The sequence below is a fragment of the Poecilia reticulata genome, chromosome 4 (genome assembly GCF_904066995.2).
Source record: "Poecilia reticulata chromosome 4, P_reticulata-male-v2, whole genome shotgun sequence".
In the NCBI taxonomy this organism is placed as follows: domain Eukaryota; kingdom Metazoa; phylum Chordata; class Actinopteri; order Cyprinodontiformes; family Poeciliidae; genus Poecilia; species Poecilia reticulata.
This window is the reverse complement of record NC_088833.1, coordinates 29,597,457-29,616,553: the sequence shown is the minus strand read 5'-3', so window position 1 is coordinate 29,616,553 and position 19,097 is coordinate 29,597,457. Positions and strand designations below refer to the sequence as shown.

The 19,097-nt window shown below is 39.8% G+C and overlaps 1 long non-coding RNA gene across 2 annotated transcripts in view; it reads left to right on the top strand.

The window, feature by feature from the left end:
• Positions 1 to 616: 616 nt before the first annotated feature.
• The window catches only part of LOC108166208 (uncharacterized), a 62,823-nt gene continuing 44,342 nt past the window's right edge, over positions 617 to 19,097 (top strand). The window contains exons 1-2 of one of the 2 annotated variants that reach the window (XR_014087368.1): positions 617 to 1,065; positions 2,244 to 2,317. This is a non-coding gene — a long non-coding RNA (uncharacterized LOC108166208). Of the gene's footprint in view, positions 1,066 to 1,099; positions 1,239 to 2,243; positions 2,318 to 19,097 lie in introns of those variants that run through there. The other variant, XR_014087369.1, reaches the window with a different exon arrangement.

Sequence of the window (19,097 nt, the reverse complement as noted above, 5' to 3'; positions counted from 1 at the left end):
GGAGTCATTGATTTATTATTTGGATGAGCCTCCTTACTGGTTTCCTGTCAAAAACTCATTTCCAGTTACTTCCAGTTACTAAAGTTTCTTCCAGGATGCAAGTAACTGTATATCTTTAATCTGCCATGGAATTAATAATTAATAATTAATTTCACTGTAGCTATCCCCTGCTGAATAACTCTGAACAACTTCCCTACTCTAGCTGAACAAAACATCCACTCAGCATGATGCTGCCACCACCATGTTTAAGAAAAGGTGATGTGTTTCAAATAATGTTTAGCACAATTACCTTTAACTGTGTAAAATAAAATGACTGTGATTGACTGTATTTCTGCTACATAAATTACACCAGTTTGATTTGTTTAGAGGGGGAATATAAAAATGTTTTTGCTGATCTACCATCAAGTTATTGTAAACTATAAAGTAATTATTTACTTTTAATTTGAATAACTATTCTCTCATGCTAGTACTGTAATGTTTTCTTCATGTTGTGTAGAAAATAGGTTTGGTATCCCATAATTGGTTCAATCTTTTGATTTTCCTGCTGTGATCATCCTGTTCATCTATTTTCTTGTGTTCGGGGTTTTCATGTTTCTCAACTAACTGCAGTGGATGCTGTTAATTAAACTCACCTGGTTTCCATGTCACTAATCACCTTTCACTTAAAGCTCCAGGTGATGCTAGGGAGCTGTAAGTTTAGCAGATCACTAGTTCCCAAATCAGGGGTCAGGACCCCATTATCAGGTCATGAATTCGTACTCTTGAGGTCCTCTTCAGTATGCATAAAGGTTATTAAATTTCTGAAGTTGAACACAGTTCCCCCCCTGGGGATCTGGATCTGTTATCCAGATCCACTTTAGTTTGTAGTCTAGTGGTGGCAATAATGCACCTAAATTAGTCTACCAGCTGCCAGTAAAATCAAAAGGAGAAGGTCCCTTCAGAAATTAATCTAAATGCTCTAAATATTAAAAACAATGATGATAAACCATATGGATTTTGGAAATCATATTATTCCATGGAACACAAATGGCTCCCCAGCCACACTTTGGACACTCTTGCTTTAAGGTATAGTTTGGATTTTTAAGGTGAGGGTCTGATAAGGGATTAGTGACAGTTTCCTGTCCTGTTAAAGAATTATGTGGTTATGTACAGAGTTTGTAAGTAAACAAATCCTGAATGATAAAGGGCTAACAGCGAGTCGGATGGACTGTCACCTCGCTTTGAATGGTTTTAGAAATGTAAAACACCTTAAATTGAAAATGTTTGTTTGTATCTCGTTTCCATAGGATACATTGCTGCATTAGTGTTAAATGTTAAGTATTGCCTAAAAAACTTTGACGAGAGTGGATCAGGTGAACTGTTATAATTGTTACACTAAAGTTAGCTTGGTAGTGTCCATCAAGCTAAAATTAGTTTGGTGGACAAGATAGCTGTAGCTTGGTAGTGTACACCAAGTTAAAGCTAACTTAGAGGAAAAGCTAACTTTAGATAACTTTAATTTGGTAGACAAGTTAACTTTAGTGTAATATCATACACTGCAAGAAACCTGAATGGTATTTTATAGAACTGTAGATATTAATATGTGCTAGTATAGCATTCCATCCTGCAGATGTGAACATTTTATGCTTCAGTAGCGAAAATGAGCTGTTAGTCTTTGTTAGGGATAAAAAAATTAGTGTTTTAAGAAGGTTTCTGTGGATTCTTGTAGTAGGTGCCAATAGTACTTGAACTGAGGCACAGAAGGTCAAAGCAGAGTAACAGAATCAGTGTGAGACAGCATTTTATACACGGTGCAGGTTACACTCAGTTCAAGATTCTTGCTGCATCACTATACAAGTGCACACTCCATATGTCAGGAATTATTTTAACTGATAACATGCATCAATAACTATCCGACAGGTTAGCTCACCAATTGTTCCAACCAATCAATGTGATTTTGTTTTCACATAGCTGCATGGTATAAAACATGTTTTCATTTTAACAACAGGGCTCTCTCTTTGCTTGGGATGCTGTGAATTAGGTGGAATGGGGAGAAAGTTCTTGTGTGACCAAAAAAACAGTCCTGGATCAGAAAAACAGTGTTTAAATATATTAATTAGAAACTATTTTGTGGTCCTCTTTCTTGCAATAACGCTTTCTTTTTTCTTTTTTTTTTTGCACCTTCTGCTCTGATGATTTCTTGACTTCTCTGTTTTCTTTTTGTAAGTCATCCATCCATTGTCTAAACTAGCTTATTTTTGCAGAGTCCCTGGGAGGCTGGTGCCTATCTTCATCGGTCATTACATCAGAGACAGGATACACTCTGGACGGGCTCTCGGTAAGGCAACCACTATTGATGACATCAGAAACTCTCACGTCTGCGCTGCTGCATGTTTAACAATGAGAGACCATGTTAGCCTCGGACAGCTACGCTGATAGGCTAACTCCCTTTAGCACAACTTGAACACAACAATAGTCTTGTCCCTCGTCCAATCGGATCAAAGCAAAAATTAAACCCTGGCAGGCCAAGAGAATCAGATTTGTCATCCATCGCTGTTTGTGGATATCGATTGTGTGTCATGTTTACGGGCACACTAGAAACATGAACATTAAGGTTCCTGTCAGAAACATTGTATGTTCAAAAAAATTAATAAATAAAGCAATTAAGTGCATTAAAGCTTTTAACACATTGACGTGAATGCAAGTTAATAATCAAAATTAACGCGTTAAAGTCCCAGCCCTATTTTGAATACAATACAAAAAAAGTAAAATCCCATTTGCTGTGCTTTTCTTTTTAAATGATGTACTTTTCTTTTCTGTGTAGCAGAAAAAATACAATATCTCTGTGATTTGTGTCCCTCACACATTTTCACACCATCAGTCCCACACCTGGAAATATTTCGTGCCATCATTAGACTGTAGCGTTATATTAAGAGATATTATTTACTCGTGGTTTACCAGCATCCCCAGCTGACAGGCAGTCGAGCGTGCATGTTTGTGTTTGGTTTCAAGCAGCCACTGAGCCGAGCTGGAGCTGCTCGAGCCGATAACGATGATCTCAGCTCCGGTTGCATTTCAACTGAAAAGTGTGGAGTCTAACTTTCTTCCTCTGCTGTCGCTGCTAAAACCATAATGGCAGAACATAAAGCTAAAATGTGACTGTGTGTGAAGAGGTGTTATCATTCAGTGTCACGGCTGCGTGCCTCCTTACCAGCTTAACACCTGAAACTGTGGCTCAGATGTGTGAAACGCTCTGAAACTAAAGGTGGGTGTGATTACCAGTCAAATTAAACCTGAGATGTCAGTTACATGTGTCACTGCTTCCACCCCTACACTTGGCAGGTTTGTAGGGGAGTGACAAGCAGGCTGTTGATTATATTGCAGTGTGAAGGTGAATCACTGACACACAGCTACTGTTTATGATGCCATATTCTTTGTTTGATTTTTTTCTTTTTTATTGAAAAACAAACTTTTTTTTGTTCTCTGATGTTAAAACTGCCACCGCTCTGGATCGTGTCATCATTAAATAGTCTAGAACGTCGTTATTCCGCGATCTGATCAGCTTCTCTCTGTTTTGTTTTCAACAACGTGCCTTCTGATGCAAGCAGCTATTTTTGCCTAAATGGAAATGCATTTCTGTTTGAGTCGCTTGATCACTGTAAAAACACAGCACACATTTTGACTTAGCAATCAGGAAATGTCAAATTACGTATTAGGCTACCTTGCAAAAGTATTCACACCCCCTTGAACTGGGTCAAATCTTCCAAGTTGCAACCACAAACTTTTGTGTAAGCTCATTGGCATTTTATGTAGCAGACATTAGTAGTGCTTCACTGTGAAGTAGAAATGAAATGGTTAAAAATCTGAAAAGTGTGGTGTGAATTTCTATTTAGCTCCCTTTATTCTGATAGGCCTTAAAGACGAGAGTTAAGGGGTATTATGTAAAATGCACTTTTTTTTTGCTTTATAAGAAGTTACAATGTTATTCCCTCATTAACATATCTGGAGTGTTGTCTTGATTAATTCATGCATGTTTGAGGATTCCTTGAATCTCTTGTGGCAACCATTCAGAGGTTCCATAATGACTGCTCCTCCAGACTAGCGGCAGCAGCAATTAGCAGACACCTGGTGGAGCTCTGTGTCTGCTGAGCTCCTACGGTTGTTAACGGAATCAATGGATACGGGAAGGGTAGGAGCTTCTTAAAGGCATCAGATATGGTCATGATGCAAAGTCAAATTCCTTCTCTTTTTCAAACAGCATTTTCATGACATGTGAAGGTAGCATAGTTACTTCGTTGTGTGATATAATGGCAGAATGTTCACAGTTTAGACCTGAGTTACTTTGAGTCACCACTCGACTGCAAAACTAGTTGAGTAGAACCTCAAATGATTAACAGCTGTAATTGCAGCAAAAAATCTGTAAGCACAGATGCATACCACACTTCTCATATTTTTGTTTTAGAAAAAACCCCCCAAAAAAACAATTTTAGTACCTTTCCCCCTTTTCCTTCCGGGTCGGATTTGAACAAATCAAATTGTATCAGCAAATCACATACAATGATGCTGGTGGTTGGAACAAGGCTCTAAATCTGACAAAATCATTTGTGAGTGAAATATCTCTCATCTTACTGGCATTTCCTTTGTGTTTCTGCTGCTTACACTCCAGGAAATATTCATGGCTTCAGCCGTAGCAAACAGCATAAAGACGCGTTTCCATTCCCCTAATTTGTAATGGCGGCTCTGTTGTGATGGATTCCCAGAAACATAATTGAATACATCGCCGAGGTTACGGCTGATTGACACATGATGACGCCTTGATTATATGGGAAGCTTCAGACGAGCTGCTTCTCAAACTGAATTCAGATTGTCAACATGCAAACACTGGTGTTTTGTTTTGTTTTTTTTCTTTGTTTGTTTTCCAACTTTGGGATGTTTTTCATGTTCTCAATTTGAAATTTACATATATATTGAATGGCATTCCCCCTTCAAGGTGCACAGAAGTGAATTGTTTCCAGGGAGGAATTTCCCTTTTAGACTTTTAGGTGCTTGAATCTTGTTTGGTGGAGGGAGGGGGGTGTGAGCTTGACGCGGCCCATCAAAAGGCCGAGTGAAGCGCCAAGTCATGAGCTGTCTGTTGTGCTGTCCACCGGCCGTCTGCTGGCTCCCTTTCTTTCACTCGGGATGTGGCTCATTTTCTCCACTAAGGGGCAGAATATGATCACTGATTCTCCCACGCTGAAAGGCAACATCTGGTAGCATGGCCCGAGTGAACGCTGAATGATTTATGTGTAAACTCGGGAAATTCAAACAAGATCTCCTAATGAAAAAGAAAAAAAACATTGATGTCACTGTGTGCAAAAATGTGGATGGAACCTAAATGAGCTTCCAGTTATATCTAATGAATCTGTGTTTTTAGCTTTTTGTCTAAAAAGGATGTGGTTTCAACCAAAGCACACAGACGTAAAAGACTATTAGTGGTTTTTGTGCACAACAGTCTGGATTTTCTGTTCTAGTACTTCTGGGTGGTGGTGGTGGTGGTGGTGGGGGCTCCTATTGTTACTGAAGTGCGCAGCACCTAACCCGTTCTGTGATACCTTTCTCAGGTTGAGCTCAGCACTTTCCTCATTAATTTGCCTCTTTTATTCTGCGAGCCGGATGTGATATTTGAGAGACTTGAGCGCGCGGGGCACAGGTTAGGCCCAATTATGCTGACGCCGAGCTTTTACCGGCGCGCTCGACGACGTCTGGAGTATGGGATTAAACGTGGAGAAACTTACATAGATATTAACCTTCATTTCGGTCTCTCGCTCGAGCTGCTGAAGGTAAATCCTCCTCCAGTCGGTGCTGTTTTTCCGTCCGATCGATGACCTTCGATGGGAAAACGAGGCGCCGTTTCTGCTGCTTGTGCTTTTAAAGCATTTCTTTGCCCTTTTAGGAGCTCTAACACTTTGTTAAACTACATCCCAGCACAGATTTGTTTTAAATCCCTTGTTTTTTTTTTACCAGTAATAACGTAGTTATGCATGAATACAGAATTTTGTCACGCTTTATGGATAGCCAGGGCCGGTTTTACAAGGACGCAGACCCCTGGGCTGGAGCTAGATTTGGTGCCCTATCTACTACAAAAAAAAATGTTTACTTATGCAAATTACAATATATTAATAGGCAGCCTTATATATGAATCGATGCATGGTAAGTTTAATATGGCCCCTGAGTTGTAGCTTAATGTTCTAAAAAAAAAAAAAAAATCACTATAAAGTCATAATTTGCAAGTACTCGAGTATAATTTATTATATATAAATCCCAAAATATTAGTACAATTTATAACATTAGATGTATTATATGTAAAGTACAATGCAAAACACATTAAAAAAATGAAAATATACATTGTCTTTGGGGCCCAGGGGCCTAGGATCTATAGAATAACTATCTGTTAGGTAGTTGATGGCATCAGTTGATAGCATCAACTAATTTAAGAACAACTGATGAAGTAGCTGAGAGAAATCAAAGAAAAATGTGTTATTTATTTTAGGGATGCACTTTTTTCACTTTTGATACTTATACAGACATCTGAGGTTTAGGATCGGATGACACCGCTCCAATATAGGTATCGGATCGATATCAGTGCTGAATTTACTTAAAAGGTTTTTTTTTAATTCTGAATTACAAATGTATCTAACTCTGCTCCATCGGTCACATTGTTGCGATACCCGATCTAGGTTTTTTTTCAATATCAGGACTGATACCGATATTAATATCAGAACAGTGCATCTCTAATTTATTTCCTGCTAAAATTTAGGAAGCATAATTCTTACCTTCCGACATCTTTTTTTCATGTTTTTGCTGCAGGTTGGCAAGATTACCCGATAGTTAAAAAAAAGGAAAAAAAAAAACGTTACTCTGCTAATGATATAGAAAAAAGGAAAGCTAAAATATCACAGCTGTTAAGCACCACTTAAATGATTAAATCTATCACTGTCATCATTTTCTAATTATTACTATGCACGGTTATTTAACACAATTAGTGTTTAAGTGATACTATACGACTTTCATCCTCTCAGCTTGACTGATGTGGCCACTTCTGGCTCATTTTGCCTCCGTTTCCGCGGCGACGCTGCAGGAAGAGCAAGCCTTTCAGAACAATGGCGTTTCCCTCCCTCGTCCCTCGGAGAAAGGGACGCATTTTGAGCCCCTTTGATTCACCCTGATTTGTTTTGATGTGGGGAGTGAGTGCTTTTTAAAATCTCCTTAACTCCCCAGGCTCGGCCTGACCAAGCCCAGCCTCCCACGGGGCTAATGACCGCAGCCCAGCCTGCGCTGAATAATACAGACGCTGGTGAGGGTGCGAGTCGGGGGGTTAGACGCGGTCCCTCCTCCTACAGTACACCTCCATTGATAAGATTGCATTAATTGGTATGAATAGAGAGGGCTTTCTCGCTCTCCTTGTATACATTTACCATTATACTCATTAGCTTCCTGTTGCCTCCCAGCGAGTTTCTTCTTCACATCCCCCGGGGTCTCCTGGGAGGCAATTTGCATCTCTCTATGGTGTCTCTCTGGGGTTATTGAGGAAATATTAGCGCCTTTTCTTCCCCGGCCGACCCTTTGATTCGTGCAGAGCAGGGGCTGATAGAGTGCCACTCACATGTTAATGGCAGGCGCCGATACAGGCCCCCTGGTGCAAGACCACTCATTGATCCAGGTTAGAAAAGGTGCAATTGACAAGCAGCACCGGCTAATCATCTCACATGCGTGTGCGAGCGTACACGTGCTTGCACGAGTGCAGGCCTTGCGAAGTGACAGGGGATTCCCTCTGCTGTCAAGGCTGCCGTGCTCCAGCTGTCCACTTCTCCTGATAGAGTTGGATAAACAGCCTTTTGTTGCCCTTTGGAATTCCTCTGCGCTTTTTGACAGCTGCAGTTTTTTATTTTTTTGTCGTCTCGTCTTCAGAGGCTTTCTTCTCCTTTGTTTGCCACTCGTGTCGTCTTTGACCTCTCTGTGATCACAGGCGTGCTGTTTTTCTTTTCTTTTTTTTTTTAGCCACTCCCAGGACTCTGCAGCCAACATCTGATTCCAGTTTTTATTCAGATTTCTGACACCTTGTCTGGTTGTGCACTGATAAAACAAACTGCTAAAATGTAGCCCAAAAATGTAAACTTTTCTATGCTAAATGTCTTTAGCATAGACATTTCATAAGAGTAACAGTTAAGACAAATTAGTTGCATTTGTATACTATATGTTTGGACTACATTTGTATAATAGAAGTATACCTCTATACTATAAACTTAAGCAAAAATAGTTCCATTTAGCTATTTTTGATGCCATTAAGCACATAAAAAATGACTGACATTAAAAAATTTTGCAGCTCTATTCTAACATAGTGGCAAAGATAATAAGCTGCTGCTGCAGGCTCCTCTTCCAGCAGGGGGCCCAAAAGAGTATTGACTTCTTACACCGAACTTAATGTAGCGAGAGCCCAGAATAAGAATGAGCCTATGTTTGTCAACATCATATATTATTTAGAATACTATTTTCTTTCAAATCTATAACTATTTTGGATTTAAAAGAACTGACAAATTTAATAGCCATAACCATAAAAAGAAAAATGTTTGTTAAAAGGGAGGGATTGAAAGACATAAAACGTAAGAGCAGGAGACGCGAACATAGAGTAACGTAATAAGACTGGGAGACTAACATAAGAGCAGGGGGAGAGAATTTTATACCATATTTATGGGAAAATAATGATACGGGGGTACAGCGGGAACGGGGGATAAAAACGGTAGTTTTCCGGCCAAAACCTCTTTCTGGACTCTCCTGAATCTGAATTGAAAAGCCGTACATCGGACATGAATGCCAAACCAAATGAATAAGTCTTACTTTAATCAGTACTTTGATCTGGTTAATGTGAGAGTCAAATTAAAAGTGTTGTTTATGGCTATATCTGTTGGTGGTTAACTCAAAATCCATCAAGCTGAACTAATGCTACTGGTGGTGCTGTGGAGGCTCATTGGTTAAATTCTGCTTTAGGGGCCCCATACGGTGTTTGCCAGCTCTGCATGTAAACCTGCCGCTAATCTGCTATAAATGCCTTTAACAATAGAAGAAGTGAATGGTGATATGGTGGCAACATTAAGTGGTTGAAATAAGCAAACCGTTTCAAGAAAAGACAGGGAATAATCCAAACATTACACTTTTTTTTTATTTTTATGAGACATGGAAAATAACTGACCACGACATGTCGAGATCTAATCAGCACAGTTTCAAATGTCAGCAATAGATTCTGATCCTTTTGTCTCTTCCCACTTCCATATAAGGTTTCATGCACTGAAACTACTTATTGATGTATTTTACTGTATTTTACTATTGATGTATTTGGTCTCTGAGACCAAGATCATAAAATTCAGAGACACTGGTGGGAAAAAGATGATAGTAAAAAAATAAGTTTCAAGAAAAGTGTGGCTTTATCAGAATCACATTATTCACCATTTCATGTTTTCCTAAAAGCATGTGACCTAAAGTACTTTTCTATTTACAGAGATATGAATGAAATTGAGTTTATTTCTCTTTGTTGAAAGTGACTTGTAAAGATTTTGCACGTCTTGTACAAACCTTTTTAAAAAAAGCAGAATTATGTAAAATTGACTCTTTTGAGCTTTGCGTCATATTATGTTATTCCACCATCAAAAAAACTCCTGGAATGTTGCTGTGATTCTTTTATACATAATTGACAAATCCTTTAATCTCCCATGTCGACTATTCAGCTGTGCAAAACCTCTGGGTGGATCTAGCAGTTTCCAAACTTTCAAGCTTCTGCATTGCACAGCAGCCCCATTCAACTCCTTCAGACTAGCCAGGAGCAATTAGCAAAACATTTGGTGGAGCTGCACATGTGCTGGACTTATTATACAATCTACTCAGAGCAACGCTGGTAAAAATGTAAAAGAGAAACCATGTTGTGATGACTTCCTAAAAAGAAAGGAACTCAGCCTTCAGATTCCAATTTCAAGGCATTAAATATCGATTTCAATTTTTTTTAAGGTCATATTTGATACATAGCATCTTTATAACAATTGAAGGTAACATAGTTACATGACTGAGCTATAAAATGGTACTATGTGCCTGGAAAATACACAGTACTACCCCTTTAACAAGTCTCTAAAGCCGGTTGATGGAAATTTTAAGTGGTTAATGTAGACTGAAACCAAAATATTTATCAAAACCAAGCAGCTACTATCATTCGCATCCAACCATATTTGAATGGTGCATTTGAGAAGTAATTTGCCAAATGAAAATCAAAATCATTTACATCAGTATTATTTGGTCCCATCAGAAAGTCTTTTTTTTTTTCTTTCCAGTGTTGAACTCAATCACTTGGTTATCATTCCAGAGAACAGAGGCCCACCCCCTCCTCTCCTCCTCTCTCCTGCCACGGTGCGCTCACATTAGGTTTTAAAGATAGGTAATGAGAGATTTCATCCCAACAGCTGCTATGCTTGACATGCCTCGAAATTTCAGCTCACTGATGTCTGCTCGGTAATGTGGAGCCTGTCCTCAATTTGGAGAGCAGTTTGACATCGACTCCCTTTCATCTGGATGGTCACATGTCTGCGGCAAAGCAGCAAAGTTTGATATATATTTAATTTTTCCTCCGCGCATCACTTGCAGCGGGAAAGCATCAGAGCAGCCACTCCTGTCTCGCTTTAGTGTTTATCTACTTCCAGTTAGACGGTAATAATAACATTTATTAAAAGTCGACATTCTAACCGCCACTAAAACAAGAATAGCAGCTACTGCGTCTCCGCGTCCTCTTTGCATACTTATAACATATTACAGGTTTGCATATATCAATTGTCCGCCTCATGCATATGGTTATGAGGCGGGGAAAACGCGGGAAATGGAAATGTGCCATTTGGACGATCCGGCGCGACGTGCCAAAAAGCAGGCAAGTGGGCAGCGCTCGCGGTGACGTTCCGGGTTTGTTTTCCTCTCGGCGTCGGGAGATGAGAAGTCGTGTATCTAAACAGAGCAGAGACGATGTTTACGAGCGCCATCTGCTCTGCAGCTCTCCTGTGCCCACTGCCCTCCTCAAACGTGAGAGCAGCCTCATTAAAACGGTCACATGCCTGAGAAATTTCTAACTGCTGTGTTTTCTCTTTCTTTCTTCTTTCCTTCTCCCTCCCCGGTTGCCTTCTTCCTCCTTTTTCTTCTTAAACAAAAAAAAAAAAAAAAAAAGGAGTGGAGTTTAAAACTAACAAAGCCCTGGGAAATCCCCATCAGACGTCCCTCCCTTAATCCGTTTAATTTTGAAAGGTATTGTTTAAAGCTTTAAAGTTTATATCGTTTAATCCCCCTCCAACACTACGGGCAGCAAATGAGGCCATGTCAGCAGCTTGAACAGATATAATCTACTCCACACAACAGAAAATCCTCCTTCAAGACGAGGTTGCATGGTTTTCCTGTGAACTCTCTGTTTGATGTTTCTACCTGCTATTGAACATGACTTCTGTCTTAACCCAACTGTCACTCGCTCCCTGTCCCCTTTTATCACTCCCAATGTTCTCGCCTCACCTTTTTTCATCAGTAAATCTACCATCACAGCCGCTTCACTTCTTCCCTTTTTTTTTTTTTCGGGAGCGGGGGCAGAGGGGAAACCGGTTACGGACAGTTTTTCAGGAGGGTTTCTTCTTCTTCTCCTTCTCCTCCTTCTCCTCCTTCTCCTCCTTCTCCTTCTTCTCCTCCTTCTCCTCCTTCTCCTTCTTCTCCTCCTTCTTCTTCTCCTCCTCCTTTTTCTCCTTCTTCTCCTTCTCCTTCTTCACTTGTGTTGAACTTTGGGCAAAGAAGAGATTGTGTTTGGTTTAATGAAGTTGTGATGTTTACAGTACTACAGTAGTTGGACACAGATTTGATTGTGCAGATCTAATTACAGCCCATTCTGTGGTCCAGATTCAGTCTAAGTTTACCTCCACTCTTATGAATTAATAGACGTCGAGGAACCTTTTGTCATCATCCTCAGCTTCATCACACTTTGACAGCTTACTGACTGTATTACCCTGCCCACAGGCTCTGCTACTTGGTTGGTTAATTACTATCCTATAGCACTGAGAAACAAGCTGATGATGAGCCACCATCATTAGCCTGTGCTCTGCTAGCTCAGAACAGGACGCACTCATTGTATTTACATTTGGTCCTCCTGCCCCAGACACATCTGGCTAATGACATAAAGGTTCTCATGTGGTTTATAGTGAACAGAAGTTTGGTTTGTTTAGAGTTTTTTTTTTTTTTTTATGGTGTGAAAAGAAGCTGAACCACTTCGAATTTATTCGAACTGAATTAAACAAGCATGAGATTTGAAAACAGTGTTAGTGTAATAAAGAAACAGACAGAAAAAAATAGCATAGGTTTTCACAGCACTGTGTATTTACTGGAAATGCATTGAAAAGAGAAGAGGAGTATGAATTTGTTGGAAAGCTTTGAAAGAAACTTCTTCTAAAAAAAATAAAATAGCAGCTTGACTTGGTCTTGCAAAGTTGAATCTGATTCAAGATTTTTAGAATTCTTTTACAAGATGAGGCCAGGCCTGTCACCATAACAAACTTTGCAGAGCGATTATTTGACTCAAAAATGATTTTGATAAACGATATTGTTTGAAGACCATTTTAAGCTAATGTAATGGTAATGACATAATAATGCAAGCACACCTGCCAAAAATAAATACACTTTGTTTTCAAAAGAACATTTAACACTCGAACTCGTAAACAAAATAAAACAACCAAAAATAAAATGGACTCAGTTTCTGTTAACATCAGTCATGATAATGTTGCTCTCTATTTGTTGTCTGAACTCTGAAATTCCAAGTTCGCAGTCAGAAAACTCAACTGGAACATCCCGCAAAGTCAGATTCTCTATTCGGAAAGCGAGAGAAACTCCAACTACTGCAAGTTACAATTTGTATGGCCGACTTCTCATTACAATATGGCAGCTGCTTGCATTAATAAGCTGCGGTGAAAACCTTATATTTTAAGAATTTCAGTTTTCAGTTTTTAAGCTTGTCTCGTGTTTTTTTCCCCCCCATCAAATGGCATAATCCCAGTCCCATGGCTATCTCATTCATTTCTTTGCTAAAATTGTGGCAGGCCCAGGAAAAGCAGATAAAAACCAGAAACACAATGCAAATGTAGCAGTAAGATGTGCAGTCTACCTGTGAAGCCAGAGCCACATGGAACACAAGCGTCTTCCACAATCATCCTGCACATTCAAGTACAGAGGGAAATTTACGCTTTGAACATTCACATACCATTTGTAATTAGAGAAATCATATCCAGATGTGCTTGAATTCATAGATTACACTGTCTTTACTGCCTTTTATGTAGAAGTGTATTACAACCTTCTACATTATCTTGAATAGAATATCATCAAAGTTTCATCATCTCCAATCAAATGAGAGCATTTTCCCCAAATTGCAAGAATTTTCTGAAAGATGCATGAGAAGTAACTTGGACGAGACTCTTTTTCTTTCAGATGCTCACGGGATTATTCTTGTTGTTGCATCACCATTTTTTCCCCTCTTCCTTCTAAGAACATAATATTCTCGGGATCATGCCACCTCTGCTGCTAGTATTTTCCATTCTCATTTTTGTAACCCGGCATCTATGGCTCCAATATGTGCCTCCACTCAAGCAGTAAATTATATTGTTTAGCTATCAAAGACCTTATGTAATTACATTTGTGCAATTCAAGACGACATGGCTGACTCTGTCGGCGCAAGGCACTGGCATACATAATCACAGGCGAAATCCCATTAGGGAAAGCAGAAACCATTATTATGGAAATGACCTTTGGGTGACGAGGATTCAGAGGGATAAAAGAACGTAATCCTGACAAAGACGTTTGGTGACGCCACGCTCCCTCCATCTCCTCTTGAGCAAATTTAAGACTATTTGGGTGTTTTATGAATGTGTGATTGTGTTTTGCGGCTTTGCGTTCTCAGTCGGTCACTTTGAAGAATGGGACGGTGAACATTGCTAATTTAAACCCAATTGTCTGTTGTTTGATGCCGTGGATGACTGCAGAGCTGCTGTAGCACAATGAAAAAAAAAACTTTTTCTTTTTTTCTTTTTTAACTTTTTTTCCACAGTGGCTCTTCATTGAAAGAACAGCCTCACCTTGGGATTACTGTGGTGTTTGTTTAAGGTGCGCTTTGATACTCTTACACTAAAGGGGCCAGCTTCATAAATTCACATTGTGTCAAATAAATCAATAGATCCTATTAACTGAGGAAGCTGTGCACTGCAGTACTTAAGGGTTGCTGGCCCCCAACAACCCACCATCTCCCTTCTGCTTGTTTAGGTTTTTTTCCTGTGAAGTTGATGGCAGAGGAACTTCAGGTTTCGCTCTTGATCCACACAGACAACTTCAGTGGTTTAAATGGTTTTACTGATTTGTCCCAGTTGCTTTTAAGACTGGTCTACAAACGTGCTGCCACACAGGGTTTCAACGGGGAACAGGTAGAATGGAAGTAAAGTCAACCATCCAGATTCTTAAGGTCTTCATATAGTTCTCAGTGTTGGTGAAGACCAGGTTGCTCCAGGTGGACACGGGTTGGAATGCCAAACATTTACCATGTTCATTTTGGTTTGGTTCACTTTTGGTACATTTTTGTCTGTGTATTTGTACTTTTACTTAAGTACATATTTTGAGTACTTTCTCCACCACTGAAAATGGCTAATTAATTATGTAAAACTTAGTTTGATTTTCTGTATTGTTTTAGATTTTGTCTCTCTCTGGAGTTGTACCTAAAATGAAAACTACACACCTCTCCATTCTTTGTCAGTAAGGAAATATGAAAAATCAATGGCGTATCAAATTCTTATTTTCCCCGACTGTAGCTCCAATGATTTGCAAGTGTTGGTGTTTTTCCAGCAGATTTACTCTTTCCTGCACAAAGTGCTGAAAGTAATGCTCACCTACACATTAAACACCCACTGTCATCTTTTTTTTTTTTTTTCCCGAGAAATAACTTACATAATATATTTCGGAACTAAATGTACTACTTTTAGAAAAGTCGTAGGAGCTTAAATTTTTGTTTCTATCTCTCTATCCAATAGAAATCATTCATCCACTTTTCACTATAGTCACATTGTGTGACTTGCATTGATGGTTTAGAAAAGACAGGGCCGGTAGGATGTCATCTTCGATCCCCCACAGGTTGCAGCCTTTCAGGAAATGCAGAGAAAATGATGGCAGATTGTTCTGATGGGTTCTGATAGAGCGTTTGATCTTTGGACTCATTGTGTCGTAATAGGAGCAGGTTGTTGACTGTCGAACTATTTTCACCTGCTTTCAAATGAAATTCTCAATTTCACTCTGCTGTGAAACAATTATGAAATAAAAAGACATGCTTATCTTTATTGTTCACAGTAGAGGTCGACAGAAACCTGAAGGATTTTAGGTTGTGTTTTTAACTGTGGTTGTAAGTTGGACTGATCACATCTGTTTTGCATGTATTTTTCTGCATGTACTGCTGGCGAGTCGCCTCCCCACTGGAACAACCAATCACTGCGCTCCTGTTTGTGTCCACTTTAATTTAGTGTTCTCTTGTAAATTGTCTTTATAAGAGAACATGTACAATATGAAATTTGGATTCTTTCGATTTGGAAATTAGAATATAAAAACTACTATCTAACATTAGAAGAACAAGAGATGTTTGTTTACATTGTCTAAGTGAATGCATAAGCTTCCCATAAATTCCGTTTTTCAAACTAACAAAAAAAAAGTGTGTTGGGAAGGATACTGGGCAGGGTTAGTGAAAGCTTGTAGCAGATTGATCTGTGCATACGGCTTAGCTGTATTTAAGCCCATAATCCCTGTAAATATCTTCAGGCAAGGCAAAGTCAGCCTTTTAACTTTGACTAAATGAGGTAAATAGAAGCAAATACATTTCTAAAAATCGCTTCTCTGCTCAAGCCCTCTTCGTTATATATAGACACAGGTTGTGCGAGTTGGCTGCTAATGAGCCTTACAAGTTTTTTTCCACCGACATATTTTGATGGTTTTTGCCACCCTGCTGTTTGGGAGTAACGGTGAAGTTTGCTTTTAAATGTGGAGCGTCTGTTCTCCCTTCAAACCTCCCAACACCACAACAGATGGGGAGAATATGGAGCTCAGGAGGCTTTACCTCTGAGGTGGTAACAGTGAAGCCACTCATTAACACTGAATTTACCACTTCGTTAGCGATGCAGGTTCCCGTAGAGAGCAACCAGCCCAGGATATTAAGTCCTCTGAGCATACGTTTTAAACTAAATCAGCTTTGGACAGCATAGTGTAGCTGGGTGTCAGAGATTATGTACACCTTTCAGTTATTTTCCTACTTAATCACTCAAAAGTATCAGTTTGGTAGGTTTGAACATTGATTGAAGGTTCAATCCCTTGTCCTAAATGAATCTGCATGTTGTCTAAATGTGCGCGCAGGAGAGCACGCTTTCTTTGTGGGGGTTTGTGTTTGTGTTTTTAGACAGATTGTGTTCCTGCCAATTTGTCAGGATGGAAGCAACAACAGTCTCACGCTGGGATCTGGGTTGGCACCATCACGGAGTGATAAGACGCAATATGATCTCATTGGAGGTGTACTTTGTTCCCATGGAAATTGGTCAATTTTAGCAGGCGACTGAGAACTTTTGGTGCAGAATCAGGGAGGTTGTGTCCCAGAGGTGTGCTCACATAATTAAGCATCCTCGCCAGGGTATTCAGGGCTAACAGCAGGGTTTGTTGTGAATAGAGGTGGCGTAAGAGGGTGTTGGAAAATCATAATGCAGCACAAAATAATACCTTTCTCATTTCAATGGGAATGCCCTGAAGAACACATTTTTTTTAAAACAATACCCTATTGCCACACTATAAAAGTGAATTTGCAAGGGTATTAAATATTAGCTATTAAAATTATTTAGATGTAGAACAATTCACAAATGTACTGTTCAAAAAGGGCCAGTGGTTATTGTTCGATGTGTGCAGCATCCAGCAGAGAATGATATATCTGTTTATTAGGGGAGAACCGATTTCTCAGGCAGCCGATTTATCAGTGCCATCCATCCATTTTCTGTACACCCTTGTCCCTTGGTGGGTTCGGGAGGGTTGCTGGTGCCCATCTCCAGCTAACGTTCCGGGCGAGAGCAGGGTACACCCTGGACAGGTCGCCAGTCTGTCGCAGGGCAACACAGAGACAGATCGATTTATCAGTGCCGATTTCCTTAATTTTGGGAGATCGGTGATCAGCCGATCTGCTTGTGAAACCGATCTTATTTAAATCTACAAAGGTCTAAAAATCAGCCACTGTCCTCTTCTGCTTTGCCCTGACAGAGGTTTGACTAATAGACTGGCAGTTAACAAATGTCACCCATCTGTTGCCAACTCTGCGATTTTCTTGCTATGTTTAGCATCATTTCAGACAAAAACAAGGTACAGGCCAATATTTGGAATCTGCAGGTCAGGCTTTTTAAACATCGGTAATATCCATTCGACCAGCAAAACTGCAGTCGGTGTACCCCTACTGTTTATGCATGTTGTGTTATGAACTCATACATCAACTTAGTGAGAGCGTAATATTGTACTAAGATTTATGGTTTGAAAAGTTGATGTTCTAAACTGAAAATGTGGATTATGCTACTCCTTCTTTATCGCAATTAGTTACAATAAACAATAATGTTGTTTTGAGACCCTTTTCAAGTAATATAACGGTGATTGCAAAATAATGCAAGATCAGTACACTTTAAATTCTGATGAACATATAACACTGGAACGGGAAGACATTTAAATTTCCAAAATAAATAAATGAAACAGAAACAATAAATAAATGAATTATAAAGTCTCTAGAAACACAATTGTCCTTAGAAAAAAAAAGAAAAAGGGTTAGTTGAGATCCAGTTTTTGGTAGAGAGGAAAAAGGAAAATGATAAATTATGCAAATGGAAATTATTGAGCTTGTTTTGATTCATCATGCGATTAATTGATCTATTGCTTACTGCCACAGATCTATGAATAAATGTTAAGTCATAAATAAAATGCATAATTATCATTTAAAATATGGAAAAAAAATAAATTGCGATTAATGTTGCATGGCTAGATATGCAAATGTTTTTATTTTACAAACGATAAACAAGCATTTTCTTTTAAAACACAAGACTTTACAGCTTGAATTAAGTGTGTTTGGTAAATTGGGAGCTTTCTCTGCATGTCTGACCCAATGCCAAACGCACAAAAGGACAAAGATGTGAAATCAGCGTCTGACGACCTGATTCCTACTCGGGAGCCATTACAGAGTCACACTTCCTCCCCGAAGAACAATGCAGCAGGTCTGTCCTCAGATGAACACGAAAACCCTTTAAATGGAACCCAGCCGAATCCATTTGTATACAGCAGTGTCCCCGCTGTTCACCACGCAGGCAATTCATTGCCTTCAGGAGCACTTGTTAATGGACCTGGTTCACACCCCACCTCAGAGGTACGCCGTGTCCTGAACAAAGGCTCTGTTTTACCCAGCCGTGTCCTGGATGCCACGTGGCAAGCGAAGAAGGACATGAGCCCCCGAGGTGTTGCCGCCACCCAGCGAGCTTTAATCAGACGCTTGGAAGAACACAGCGGGGCCCGCCGTGGAAAACACTGGTCCGCGCAGCCAGGTGTCAACGTGCCACCGTCTCACCCGGAACGGAATGAGTCTGAAGCGGCCTGTTGGGCGCTGTCAGGTGACAGTGCGGAGCACGGGCACATTAGTCAACCGTTGACAAAAACAGACAATGAAAAAGCCGAGATCTCGGCGGGACGTAGAACGGTCTGGAAGCTCCGCGGATGTTTATGATAATGCTCGAGTAATCAGATGGGATTCGGCGAGAACGACGGTTGTTTCCCAGTGACATAAGGCTGGAGACCGAAGTGATGCACCAAACAGACAGGAGGTGCAGTAAACACACACAAAAAGCATTCCATGCATTCAGGGGAAAAAAAAAGGTTAACAACAACCGCAGATATTTCTGCTCTGGTAATGATGTTGAAAGTGTTGACACAGGCAACAGAGATGCATCTTTTGGGTTCGCGGTCTCGTATTAAATATGTAGAAATGCCATTCAAAG